The sequence below is a fragment of the Styela clava genome, chromosome 2, assembly GCF_964204865.1.
Source record: "Styela clava chromosome 2, kaStyClav1.hap1.2, whole genome shotgun sequence".
Taxonomy (NCBI): domain Eukaryota; kingdom Metazoa; phylum Chordata; class Ascidiacea; order Stolidobranchia; family Styelidae; genus Styela; species Styela clava.
In genome coordinates this window covers 12,817,405-12,832,395 of record NC_135251.1, presented here as the reverse complement: position 1 = coordinate 12,832,395, position 14,991 = coordinate 12,817,405, and the positions used below count along the sequence as shown (strand labels likewise).

Below are 14,991 nucleotides of genomic sequence, written 5' to 3'. Positions count from 1 at the left end.
CTGTGGACAAAAATATTTTGCAACATTTGGGGAATTTTGTCATGAATTTTATCGCTCAACTCATTTGCCTGAAGTTTACAATATTTTTACTTGTCAGATTCCAACAAAACTCGCGGCAAGCAATGCCAAAGATGTGTCATGAGTTCCAATATTGACGATAAAAACTACAATAATTATTTAATTTTCACGTTTTTAAAAATAACACACATACGACAAAACATGTTTATTCAAAATGTCCTCGTTAATACATTTGAAACTCAACAAATAAATTTTCACGGCAACAAATTTTATTAGCTTTATTGGGTATGTTGTAGAATAATATATCAGGAATTTAAAGAATGTGGACCGCCAGGCTATGCGGTTGCATACAGATGTAATGTAACGTTATATCAACTATCAACTTATTGGGACCAATATGATAAACTTGTATTTAATATACCCGACGTTCGAGGAAATGCAATAGCAACCTTATTACTAGAAACAAAAAAGAAAGAAATAACCGCTGTAGATACAAAAGGCAATAAAAGACGAACAGAGGTTAAAGATTTACTAGATTTTTTTGAACAACGAGGAAAATTTAAATACTCAACAAAGGAAGATTTTGTAAAAAATTGGAAATCAACTTACGTCCCATCAATCAAAATCTCATTACAAAATAAAATAGAAGAATTTTTTGGTTATCCAGATATTTTACATAGAGCAATATCAACCATAGAAGAAACGTCAATAATAAATGAAGAAAACTTAATGGATTTAATAATAACTGATGAAATAATATCCCCAATCAATACACCGGAATACCCGACGGAAAAATCCGAAAGACGAGTAACCTTGAGAACAACAAAGAAAAACAAAGGAGAATATAAGAAAATAATGGACCAATGTTACAAGGCAATCTTAACGATAAGAATTAGAAATACCCAAAAAAAACTGGACAAAATAAAGAAAGAAAAAGATGACGAATTTGAAAAACACCAACTCAAGAGGAAAAGGCAATTTGAAGAAGAAACTAAACAACAGAGGAATGATCACAAAAGAAAAATGACAGATTGGATGAAAGAAGAAAAGAATAGACTAAAAATTTTAATACAAAAAACTTTGGATGAAGAAAAAGAAGAAGTAGATAAAGAAATAAACAAAGATTCACGATAATTGTTGTTTTTAATTGTGTTATTGTTTTTTAATTGATATTTTGGTTATACACCGACCTAAAGGTGATTTGATTAATCCATAATGGTTGTATACTTACCCAAAGTATTTTGATTATTGTATTATTGCATGATGGTTATACACTTACCAAAAAGTGAATTATAATGTGTTATTTTTTATATAATATTGTATTGTGTGATATTATATTGGGAATTTTCGAAATGTATTATATTAAATTGGAGTATTTGGTTGTATTAAGGTCTATCTTGACTAAAAAATAATTAACACGACTCTGAAGACAACTAATGTCTAGTCGTTAGATTAAATCAATTCAAAGGATAATTGTGAACCAACAATTACTCATGGCTCATAATTACTCATATTACTCATATACCAATTACTCATAATTGGTGTATGTTTGACAAAAACCCTGCTGTGGACAAAAATATTTTGCAACATTTGGGGAATTTTGTCATGAATTTTATCGCTCAACTCATTTGCCTGAAGTTTACAATATTTTTACTTGTCAGATTCCAACAAAACTCGCGGCAAGCAATGCCAAAGATGTGTCATGAGTTCCAATATTGACGATAAAAACTACAATAATTATTTAATTTTCACGTTTTTAAAAATAACATACATACGACAAAACATGTTTATTCAAAATGTCCTCGTTAATACATTTGAAACTCAACAAATAAATTTTCACGGCAACAAATTTTATTAGCTTTATTGGGTATGTTGTAGAATAATATATCAGGAATTTAAAGAATGTGGACCGCCAGGCTATGCGGTTGCATACAGATGTAATGTAACGTTATATCAACAAAGACAGCTCATGTCCTTCAGCCTTGTAACAGTGCACTCGAATAGAGATGAATAACGTCCGTCAAATAAGGAAGTTTTGAAATACAATACAACGCAACCCTTCGCTTTTACTAATATGGTACCGGTTTGTTGTTTGAACTTCTGTCGGCAACGTCGCACATTTTTTAATGGTGACTCTGAAACTTACCGATTTGCCTCAATGAGAGATGTTCAATCACGAAAAGGCCTCGCATAAGTTGTGTCTCCATTCCTGACATTTTGATATTTCATGTCAAACCATATTTCAAATTCTGGGACGCGGAAGATAAAAGTCTGAATTCTGAGTAACTAAAAAGGGATCTTTTATACAAAGCCCCGCCAAAAAAAAAAAAAATCCGCCAACGCTCAAAATGAAAAAAATAGTAATTATTCAGTCAGGGTTTGGGTTGGGAATGCAGATTGCGCTATTTAAATTTGTAAATCATTCCTAACCTTAACTCTAAACCCAACAGTATAATTACTAATTTGTTATTTAAAGTGGCTCGGTGTTTTTCTCAAATCTCAAATTTTTGCATTAGTGTCGGAGGCTTCGTACAAAAGAACATAAAAAAGTATCAACGTTCAAACAAGCATGTTTAACATTCTAAATAAGTAATGTAAAACCTCTATTTTATATAATCTAGTGTGGTTCATCACATGTGAACAATCATCTTTAAAATTGGTTAGATAGGAAATCAATTTTGTTCAAAATATGTATAAAACAAATGCAGTGCGACATATTAAACGGCGCCGATTGCACGGGTGGCGTATGAAAAACGTAAACTTGGCACATCCTTGAAGTGGTACGTTCTTATTCTATAGGAGTGTTACTCTGGGAATGCAAGGCACGACTCATTAGATTACCAAAATACTTTAATTTGAATTTAAAAGCTAGAACAAGTCATCAAAATCGTGGGACGTCCGTCACTGCCACCTGTGCGGTATATGTATAATGATCAATCAGTTTGAACAAAATATTATTTACGTTGCGATTATGGTTGAGCAATATGGGACATATAACTAATTGGCCGTCATTGTACATTTCCACAGTATGAATTTGCATAAATGAATCTGCATAGCTGACTAGATATATACTGTGCATGCATAATGGCCAATTTGAGGTTATGATTGTATATTATTTTTATTTGATACGTGTCCTTAATCTTTAATTTGTCTAAAAATAACCCAGGTACGATGTTTTGCATCCCCGTGAAATTTATCTGGGAACTACGAGGAGTATTGTTTTTAATACTGTGCGTTGGAAATTTCCGTCGTGGTCTACAAAAGTCTTGATAGAAAGCTATAGGAGTAGCGACGCAAGTAGCGTTGGTGAATTGTCCTAAGGCGGTTTTGGCTTTATTTCATACGAGACGACTTGTATTGTTTTATTATCGGTTTCTTTTACGGTTTATAGTTACGGTTTACTGGCATTTACAAATAACATTTTACCAAAGGCGATGGGCTAAAAGATGAGAGCAATGTCGGGTTGAAGTTTTGCAATTAAAAACTTTGTAAGCCCGGTTTAGCGCATTCATTTGCAGTGCCCTTTACGAAAAGCTTTGTAACTCATATCATATAGAACTGCATTACATTCAAATCCCCCCCCTATTTCCATCACACCAGCTACCTAGTAGAATTTGAGAAATCTCGATTCAAAATTGCCCGGGAAATGTGTGTAAATGTATGGGAAAGTGTGCCTTCTTAAATGCTTCATTAAATCAAATTACTTCCTCTAGTTTTATGGGAATTGAACATGGTTTACGTAACCGCGGGGTAATAAACGACATTTTCTCGAGTCATTGACTTATGGCTACGTGGTTTTGTCGGATGTGAACGTTACAATCAGAAATAATAAATGTTCTTGAACATAGATAACGTCATTTATATGGATGTTCAACTATAAAGTATTAGATATTTAGTATAGAGTATACAAGTAATTGTTTAAATATGGTATAAAATACCTAAATTAGTCAGATATAATAGGATTAGACAAAACAATTACTTTAAACGTTAAATGACCATCACATGACATTGTTTGACCAGAAAGACGAATTTCCCGATATTTTCACAGCCAAACCCCAACATTGAATATGGTCGTTTAGGTGTAAGTATTTGCTAAACCAAACCTTTCGTAATAAAACTTCTAACAACTGACGTATTACCAATTTTCACGCGACCCACATAAACCAAATGTTATTTTTTGTCAATAGACAACGTGAAATGTAGAAATTAGCATCATAGCAAAATAGTTTTTTAGGTCAACAGGTATTATTCTCCTTTTAATTAATTGTTATAGTTTTGCAACTCACAAATCACCATCAAAGCTATATACCCGCGGTGGGGGTGTGACATATCCACGAGGCAACCACCGCGAGAGAAATTCGGAAATCTGCAAAACGTTCCGTACATATCTCTAGTGGTATGCGAATATCACCGATGATTGACAGTCACGCCCGTTTTGCCTAAAATGAAAATAACATTCAGTAAGGGAATCTTTCATAATAGGTAGTTTGTATACCGGCATCATCTCACAAAGAAAACATATTACCTAGTAGCGCATAATAAAAAAAAGTTTACAGAGAAATGAAACGGGGCCAGATCAGTTATGTAAAGGCATCAAACACGGATCACAAATTTCAACTAAATCACCAAATGTTTCATTATCTTCAGTTTCTTGAACTTTCGAAGCCCCTATGTCTATAACTTTCATTGGTTTCATCGAAAGAAGAATCGATGCGATCTCGCTGCACCACAATACCAATCGATACCGATGCGTCATTCGAACGTCAATGTTATCAACAATGCATTGCTGCTATGGGAAATAGAAAAGCCTTAGGCTGAGAATTTCAAAGTTTGTGTTCGATACAGGAATGAATATTCGCGGAGTTTTTGTTTCGATTTATTCAGTAATCGTGTTTGTTGGTTTCTGTTATTTGAACACATAATACGCGGAAATGCATTTGTTTAGTAATCAACCTACATTTTTCGGAACTACTTCATTTACAACAACTATTGAGAGGCAAAGCAGATTTTTAATTTAAAACGATGCTACATAGCACGGTAGTAAAGAAGTTGAAACAAAAATTTTCGGACTGTTGGAAGGTAAAACTCGTTTTCAAGCTTCCACTCTTTCCACGTGCAGCGCTGTTATGAGAAATTGTTACTAAAAGACCATGAGCCGAACTGCCAAGCCGCAGTTAAAAGAAACAGACTACAGCATGTCAAATTTTCAAGTCTCCTTTTCATGCCATGATATCAACCCGTCTAACAGACAAAGTGTCCAAATCACACATGTTGTATTTTACAGTTCACCAAAAGAAATTCGACATTTCAGGTAGGAGAAAACGACACCATTTCCGCCCAACCCTCAGGTGATTCATTCTAACGCGTCGCTTCGACACCGGATCAAAACACTTGAGAAGTAAGTAGGGTCTGGATGTGGTCAACCGGAACGAAATAAACCTTTCATTTTGATTGCCGCCAATGTTTGAATGGCTGAACGTCTGTCATACATGTATGAACGATAAATCTAAATCCTGCCCATGGATCTATAATTAACATACGTTCAGATGCAGTAGCAACCTTTGAACCCGGAAATCCTGTAGATGCGGAAACTAATAATTTATATCGGATTTTGGTCTTCACTTTTCTAAGCTGCGCATCATCAATATAAGGATTCCTTTTCCTGCAAAATCTCTGACAGGACGGAAACAACGACTGAACGTTGAACGTTCTATTTATAGTCATATCCGTTTACCACTAATGCCCCTTTCATCCGCCTGTTCGTACTTCATGTCTCAGGTGACATTTCAGTGCTTGAAACTTATATAACTTTAACCAGAAGTTGTTACAATATTTGCTGTGTAAATTGACTTAGACGGAAGTTTATAACTTGTGGGTTTTTCGAGTAAATATCACATAGCATCTTGTAACTTTGTCGGGATTGCACCTACCTCTGTTGCATGCCAGATGATACAATGCTCGGCTCTCTCTGTGGAGAGGCTGTCTAGCTTAGCTTGTCGCGTTTCCATATTTTCTTTGAGCACACATGTAATAGACAGTATACAAATTTTGGTGGTTAATTTTATTTTAGAAATTTGTCGATGAGGTTAACGAGAGAATAAAAGTTTTGAATCCGTGACACAAAGACAAAAAAGCTCACAGAATTCATTGTAGCTTTTTTTAAGATCAATGTTAGACTATCTTTTAATGTTGAATTTATCATAAAATCTACTTGAGTGCAAATCTTATAGGGAATTACACCACACTTATCCATTCGCATAAACGTGTATGAGGAGGAATACCATATTTGGACAATATACAACATCGGTGAGAAATGTATGTGATGTGATAGACAATCTTGTACATTAATCACAACGGTATACTAGTCGTTGTGCGTTTTGTATTCTATTATGCGTCAATCAACAAAACGCAATACCGGAAGTTGAATGTACCGGAAGTCTGTGTAGGTAATCAACTTTACGGAGTTTTAAGTTTGTTATGTCATAACGTATTAAATTGTTACGTCAGGTCGGTACGGTTTTATGAATCTCGAAATTCCTAGGTGAAGTGCGTTAATAAAAAATCAATTGTATTCGCGTCATACGTATCACTTATTAAAGGTCTCACATCCCTTGTTAACCTCTTAGCAACCAATTTCCTGTTACCAACACGTCATACATCAGACATTCATGCTAAAACATCTATGTTTCATTTCATCATTATTCCATGTATATTTGAGCAATCTTGTCTGTGGTACAACAGACTAGGGTCGATACATTCCTTTCTCATTATATGATTCTATTGTTTTGTTCTGTTGACTGTCGATGTCTGGCGAAAATGTATAGCTGTTTGGTTTAATCATAAGCCAATTCACATAGCTAGACAAAGTAATATTTGTCGCGACGTGTCTTTTAATCAATATTATAGGTCTGGTTAGGAGATAGGTACACAACACAATTTCATTCTTCATATTATGTCTGGTTACTTGCTGAACAAGGAAACAAAACGACCAAGCAAAGCCAATTTTTATAACAATAGTTATAGTTTGATAAACAACACGTTGTCGGCGCACTGCTGCTTATCCAATCAATTGTTCACCACCCCACCCAAGATGTCATAAATTGGGTACAGGTAATATGTCAAAAAACAAAGAATTCGGCCCTTCAAATAAGCCTTAGCTCCCTCCCTACCCATCAGTGGTAGGTAAAAGTACACAAAATGCTCAGCTTGGCGAATGGCAACATTGCCTTTAAACTGGGGATTTTGGATATTAAGAACATTGAATATTTCATGGAAATGAAGATCAAAATAATGCATTCTGTTTTCCGGTTCCTCGTAGGCAATACTATCGCTTCGTCGTTTTATTATTGTCCTATATAAGATTTAAAAACAGTTTTATGTCTCACTAAAAAAATAATGAGAATTTTGCAATTGGAATTGAGCGTCAATTTTCATATTTACCCAATAGCTTAAAGAGCCAGGCGATTTTTACACTAAATCCTGAATCTTTTTTATATATACCATGCTCATCTATGGTTGCTTGATATTTGATTGTAGATGCAACCAAATGAGCGCGTCAGGTTGTTTTGCACGTTTAATTCAACTCGTTGCTTTTTTTATTCCAAGAATTCAAAGCGTGGGTTAATCCGTAATCTTTTCCCACCACAAATATCCGCTGTGGTAGCTTGAAATTCAGATTCTTCGGTTTGTTTATTTGGACGAAAAAGATAATCCAAACATCGAATCCGGTAGATCAGAGGTTATACCTCCCAAAATAATCTTAAAAATTATTTGTAACGATTTCATTTTCAGAGCAAATATAAATTACAATTGACCAGGCGTGGATCGAACATGGAATCGGTTTCAATTATTTTTATAATCCATGGACCATACTTGATCATAAGGAAAATCAACTTTAGCAATGACCTTGTATTGTTTAAGATTAAGTCGTGAAATTATGTCAAACTGTCGATATCTATCTTAAGAAAATAAATAGATTTTCCGTTGTTTAATTAAAAACTTCAACCAAAACGACGGAATGATATATAATTTTTATTTCTTACTTCATTTTTACGTGTGATTCTGCCCGTTTTTATGCATAAACAAAATATCTGAGTTTGCGTTTAGATAGAGGGTGCTTCTCACTTTGGCTATGCGGGCGAGGAATTTTATAATAAAGTTAAAAATAAAGTAATCTAAGGATAGAAAGCCATATTATCATTCGCCGAGCGAGTCAATCAATTGTGCCCTTTTTAAAACTATATTTAATATTAAAGAAATGAAATAAAGTTCTTGAGTTCTTGCATCATATCAACCGAAGACGAAATCAACCTATAGCAAGATCCATTTTCCATTATTACCGAAGTTCGTCATGCAAAAATATTCGTTTTTTGTATTTTCAGAAGCCAGGAAAGAAATTTATTAGGCTCAGCTGCGACGAAAACATTATTCGGCTCTTGATATATAAGAATAGAAAATGGCATTTCATCTCAATTTGTAAGCAATTTTAGCCATACCAGACGCAAATGCTGTCCAGAATTAGTAACGTCACCTAAAAATAGCAATATTTTGTAAATTAAGGGTTCGCGATAAAAAACAAGGTGCTCTACGTTGTACGTGACAAATTATATTTTTCGACTCTCTTTTAAATTTTCACGCAAAACGCACCAAAGTCGTGAATTAAAATCTGGAAAAAATTTCGAGCCTGAAAATTATGATACAAACAAACTACCATTTCTTCAAAAAGGTTCTTTGCGTTGTGCGTGACCAACTACGTGTCGTGGCGTTATTACGTTTTCACGCAATACGCAAAAACGTCGTGAATTGAAATATGAAATAAATTTCGAGCCTGAAAAATTATATAACAAACAAACTACCCATTAATTTAAAAGGTTTATTTGCGTTGTGCGTGACTAACAATATGTCGCAACGTTATTTACATTTTCACGCAAACGTAAAAACGTCGTTTATTAAAATCTGAAATGCAATTTGGTCTGGAAAAATTTTAATAGAGACTATCATTAATTTTAGACGCATAGAAATATGAAAATTAATGAGTCGTTGTTGTTTGTTATGAAAATAAACAATATTACGCAATACGCAGAATACGTGAAAACAGTTTGACAACAAAAAAGCAATTAATAAGAAACAACGTCTGGGTGGTGATGGAGATTGCGTGACTCGCGTTTACATTGAAGAAAAGTGCTTGATAAGCAGTTACTTGTAGACCCGACATGGGCAAACTACGTCCCGTGGGCGAAATACGGTCCGTTGGGTGATTCAATCTGACCCGCCTGATGCTCTAACAACCAAACTAAAACCAAATTTTGATGCTTCAGTTAAAAATAGCTCAAGGAATTTGTTGCAATTGCGATCAGATTCAGTTTCGACACGAGGCTTATTGTTTTCCACTTTTGCTTTTGTAACACCATAAATATTGTTCATAAAATGCAGCTTTTACGTCACACTTACATGGTCCGCCAGTCTAGGTGGGCAAATGTTTGTCCCTGGTCCAAAAACTTTGCTCACCCTGTTGTAGGCTATCAATGGCCACACATATTCCAATCTTTAAACAGAGTGCTTATAAGAGGTTCATCATCACCGTCACCCCGGACAAGAACTTACACAAGCAGCGATTCGTATTGTACCGGCCATGCGTTACGAGCGTGACATGCAGTGCGTGGATAATAAATTGTTGCTATGTTTATTCACGTTTCTCACGTTTTTGAACGTTACGTCGCTAATCACCGGACGTTAATAATTACGCCCCTTATGTAAATTTTAAAATTTTTTTGTGATATTGAACAAAATATGCATATTATATATGTTGAAGGTTTTTCCAGAGTCGTTTTCACTGTCAGCTCTGCACAATGAACGCTTAAGAAATAGCCATCAAAATGCATGGATAATCTATTTTTATTACAGTGTTGCAATATACCTTGAACCGGATTTAATTGAATTAAACACTTTTTAATGATTGCATCTCGTTTTAAGTGAACTTATGCAAAATAAAGCGCACGAAAGTTACCACATTCATCATAAGGTGATTAGAAAGAAAGCTGGACAATGGCTCTTTGTATCGTGGCAACTTTTAAACGGTTTTGTGACGTCAAATCCTGGTACAATGACGTCATATGTCATACTTCAAGGTTCTTGGCTCTCTGGGTCGCCTCCAAGTGGTTTTATGACGTCATATCCCGGCAGTATATTACCATATTTTTTTATTTACTACTCATTATTGAGAACATATATGCCCTGATTATGGCATTTCTAATAATCTACTTTATGTGTTCACAAAGTCGGAATAATTTATTTATTTTATTTCTTGCATGTCTACTATATCAGACAGACTATATTCTACCGCTGGTAAATCGATCGATTTTCCCTTGCAATTTAAAATTATAAATGATTGCAGCAATTCAATATCGGATGCAATCAAATGGATTTCCGCCTTTATTAACGGTTTATAAAAATAGAAGTACTTTGCATATTATTTTGCGTCGCAGACACGTTCATTATAAGGGAGGGGTCACGGCACTTTACGTTCCAAATTGTATCGTGCGTCATTAATTTTTGAATTAGTGCGATCTATAAATTGACACAAAATTCATTTTTGTCTGTATGTTTTCACGCACGACGTAAAAACGCCAAATATTAAGGATAAAATTTAAATAGGTTTCAATTATATCAAATTTCCCGATGCAAGTATTTAGCAATAATAGGATAATATATTATAGTCAGGAAGTAAAATTCTATAAAATTAAGTATATAATATTCGCGCTGAGTCAAGTGAAAGTAAAAAAAATTGCACTCAAACAGAAATATCATTTTTTTACCCGCATTTTTTTTAAAACGACGCTTACTCGTGACTTTCGCTTCGCACACGGGGCGCTCCAGAGGTATTTGTACCAATAGGGAGGTAACTACTTTTGTTGGCCTACTTTACATCGAGTTGTGTGAAGGAACTGAAACCTATGGGCAGGGTGTATATTCACTTGGCTAACACAGACAGTCCCCGAATTCGTAATACAACTAAAATAAGGACTAATCTGGTACACATACTACGAGAGTATCGTACACGCTCCTGTACAAGTAGATATTGATATTTCATTATATATACTTCATGCTTATTATATGATGCATAGAGTCTGCCCTCCAAACTGGCCGCCAGCACTTTGACAAATAGAATTACTGGTTTTGGAATGGTCCGATGTTTTCAGATCCATTTTCTTTTACATCAGTTGACGTAATTGAAAAAATTTGCTCGATAAGTAGTTACGTATAGGCTATCAACGGCCACACGTAATCCAATTTCTCAGCAGATTGATAATGGAGGAAAGGGATATATAAAGATATCGTTGCCCTGAACAAGAACTTAGACAAGCAGCTGGTTGTATTGTATAAGGCTATAAGTCATGCGTTACGGGCGTTATACGCACTGCGTGGATAATAACCTACTGCCATATATTTATTCACGTTTCTCACGTTTTCGCGCGTTACGTCGCGTACGTAATCACTGGACATACAGATTTACGGAACATATAAATATGTAAATTTGAAATAATAAAAAAGTATGCATATTAGGTAAAAAGTTTTTTCCAGATTTGTACTGGCAATCAGCTTTGCACAATGAACTGCTTATAGCTTGAAAATGATGAATCAAGTTACACGCATATTTCCTTTTTTAGCACAGCGTTGCAATGTACCTGAAACCACCTTTTGCCTTTTATTTAACAATCTTTAATGACCTACATCTCGTTTTCTGCGATTGTATGCAAAATAAGCAAACAAAATCAGGTGACAGCCACTTCGACGACAAACACAACTAGATTTTGTAATGACAGGCTTTTTTAAGATCCAGTTTATTATTTGCCTGAATTGATTGACGCAATGGCATCAAAACCATAGACCTGCAAAGCCAACTAAACTTAAAATCAAAACAACCAAATGCAATTTCATATCAATATTGAAAAAGAATAGTTCACGTATATAGCCGCGTGTTGTTTTTTGTAGAATACCCACAACAATACTAATGCAACATATGTATCTCGATATTCGCACAGTAAGTAACAGATATCGTCAAAGGTGTTGTTGTTGCATACAGGATTTATTGAAATAGAATTTGATCGATGTAAATACTACAGAGATTACTGTTTTTATTGCTTAAGAAAACATATACTGTAAATGAGTTTCTAAGCTTGTTTTGCTTCCTAATTTGGATTTGAGGAAAATATATCAGCTATTAAAAAAACGTCGTTTGAAATACAAATTTCATCAAAATATAGATCTTAGGTAGAAAGCCTTCGCCATTAATGCAAAAAATGTGAGATTTGAAGAACACACCCCCGTCACATTCTACTATAGATCGCGCTCGCCACGTTTCACGTCATTGCGCGTTTGCTGACCCTAAACCCAACCTTAAACCTGAATTCAGTGCTGATTTCTATCAATGAATAAAAACCGTAACTGGATAATTACTAAGTTTTTATTTTGAGAGATGGCGGGAATGTTTTTTCAGCGATGGTTCTCTACAAAATATCCCGAGATTTCTCAGGCCATTATAATGTTATTTTAATACAAACGGTTTCATCTGTGGCTAACTGTTACTATACGTATAGTCTTGTTAGCGCTCCAGAAATGTGTCTACCAATATGGGAGTATTTTGTTCGCCTATTTTACCTCAAGTTGTGTAAAGGGACTGAAGCCTATGGGCAGAGGGTATATTCACTTGACTAACACAGACAGTTCACGAACTCGTAATAGAACTAAAATAAGGAAAATCGGAATAAAATTATGTCCTAACCCCAACCTGGTATACCATGGTACACACACTACGGAAGTACTGTCTTAGCAGGAAGGGTGTGTGATGTGTCTCATAACTAATTTACAGAAATAAAATAAAATGTACAAAACTTATGCAATAGAAAGCAGTTCAAATCGACCATCAATCCAAGTTACATATTATTTAAAAATGATATAAAATAATTTGCACAATTCGAGCATGGAAAACACATAGTGACGCATCGGTCGCAGACGACGCATTTAACGGAGTTCGTGACTGCATGCGTTCCCATGTGCCGCGTGCGTGTCGCATTTATAAACATATAAATTAAAGCGGTGCAAAATTATACTTCATTAATGAGGCTTTGCATAAAAAAGTAATGACCTATCGGTAATTAATATTCGGAAACTAATTTGTAGACTTGAAACACCCGTATGCAAAGTTTTGAAAATGGAAATACCAAGCAAACATAATCTGAATAAAATTATGATATTATAGGAGTGAATTTTAATATTGTCTTGCTAACTTGTCTTGTCTTGCTACATACCGTATATAATGTATATTTTGGCGAGGCGTGCTTTCAGCGACGACACCGAATTTGGTTTGTTGACGAACTGAAATTTTTCGTAAATTTTTGTAAAGTTTTATATTGGTAAATCCAATAATTATCATATTTGGTATAATTGCCAGCAATATTACAGTGTCCTTACTAGGACTTAACTAACTTAACAGTTTAGCGCTCAAGAACATTTGAAGAAAATCTATGAATTGTCTTAAATCGTCATTCAAAACCGATTTTAGCAAACTATATTAAAATAGCATTGATGTGTAAGATATGACGCATTACTTACGTAATGTTATATAACGATTATAAAGTTTGCACACCTTGCGTAACGTGTTACGTTGCGTGGTTCATCAATTGTACAAAATTTAGCCGTTACATCTATTTACGTTTTTCACGTTTTTACGTAAAACGTCGTTAATCAAAATATATGGATTTTCGAATCAAAAATAACTTAATTGCACTTTCAGTGATCAAGTTTGGAAGTAATAAAATGAATAAAACACAAAAATTGCAAAGTATAATTGTCCGTGTTGCATCGTGTAAACTGTTAACAAAAATAGGTTGCATCTGATAGTATAGGGAAAATGGACATGAATTATTTTTTATTTTTTTTTGTCACGATTTGAAAACTTAATATGCTCAAATAAATAAGAGTAATTATGAATCACATACACGAAAATATAATTTTTTGACTCAGATATTTAATTCAGTTTTATTCATGTTCTAATGCTTGCCCTCCTTAAAATATGCATCACATTGTTAAAAGCCGATAGTGCTTCAGCAAAGCTTCATTTTGATCTAACGATGTAGGCCAGTGGTGTCCAACCTTTTATATATCGATACCCCCTTCTGGAAGCTATTAGCACCCATGACCCCCTCGTTTTTCCATTCAAGTTTTATTTATAGTGTTAATCTGATTAGTTCCAAATTCCGTTATGTTCAAACAATTCACCCTCAATCAATGGAAAACACCTTGTTCAAACGATTCATCCCCAACATAGGGAAAATATCTTATGAAATAACCTTATCAAGTAATGAAACTAGCAAGAGTTTTCTAGTAAAAGTAAAAGCAGTTTTGCGCCTGGCAGGGTGGTCCCTTCCAACTGCTCTGTGGCTTTTTCTGGTGGGCCACGAGCCCTTGGCGGGAACCACTGATGTAGACTCTTCTTATCATTGTGAAGCTTAATTCACTCCGTTTTGAATTTTGTTCTACGTTTTGAACAAAGATTCGTTTTACAGTGATCAATGCAATGTTGTTTGATGGTGGTTTTGAAAACATTGTGAGAAACAGTGGTTTCTAACAGTAACGCATATACTTGGATAAGTCAATATCTGTCATTTACATCATCAGTGGCACCATACCATTTAGCTAATGTAGGCATAAAGGTGTCACGTTGCATAAAATGGCTTAAGACAAAGGTTAAGTTTCGATTCAAAATCAATTTGGAAACATCGTGGATGTAGTTGACGTATACGCATGACTAATAGTAACTTTTTAATGAAATTATGAGTATTTTAACGTCATAAACATTATTTTACGTAACACCAACGTAACAAAATTTAGTGATGATAAATTATCAAACCTTTTTTCTTGCATATCAACAGCTTTTGCAGAATATGATCATTACTTTTATATAGCCAATAATCA

At 34.5% G+C, this 14,991-nt stretch overlaps 1 protein-coding gene across 1 annotated transcript in view; it reads left to right on the top strand.

Moving 5' to 3' along the window:
* Nucleotides 1-1,392: 1,392 nt before the first annotated feature.
* LOC120336373 (fibropellin-1-like) overlaps nucleotides 1,393-14,991 on the top strand; it is a 276,545-nt gene continuing 262,946 nt past the window's right edge. Inside the window, exon 1 of the mRNA XM_078119401.1 lies at nucleotides 1,393-1,408. The gene's annotated coding sequence lies outside the window, so the exon portion shown is untranslated. The remainder of the gene's footprint in view (nucleotides 1,409-14,991) is intronic.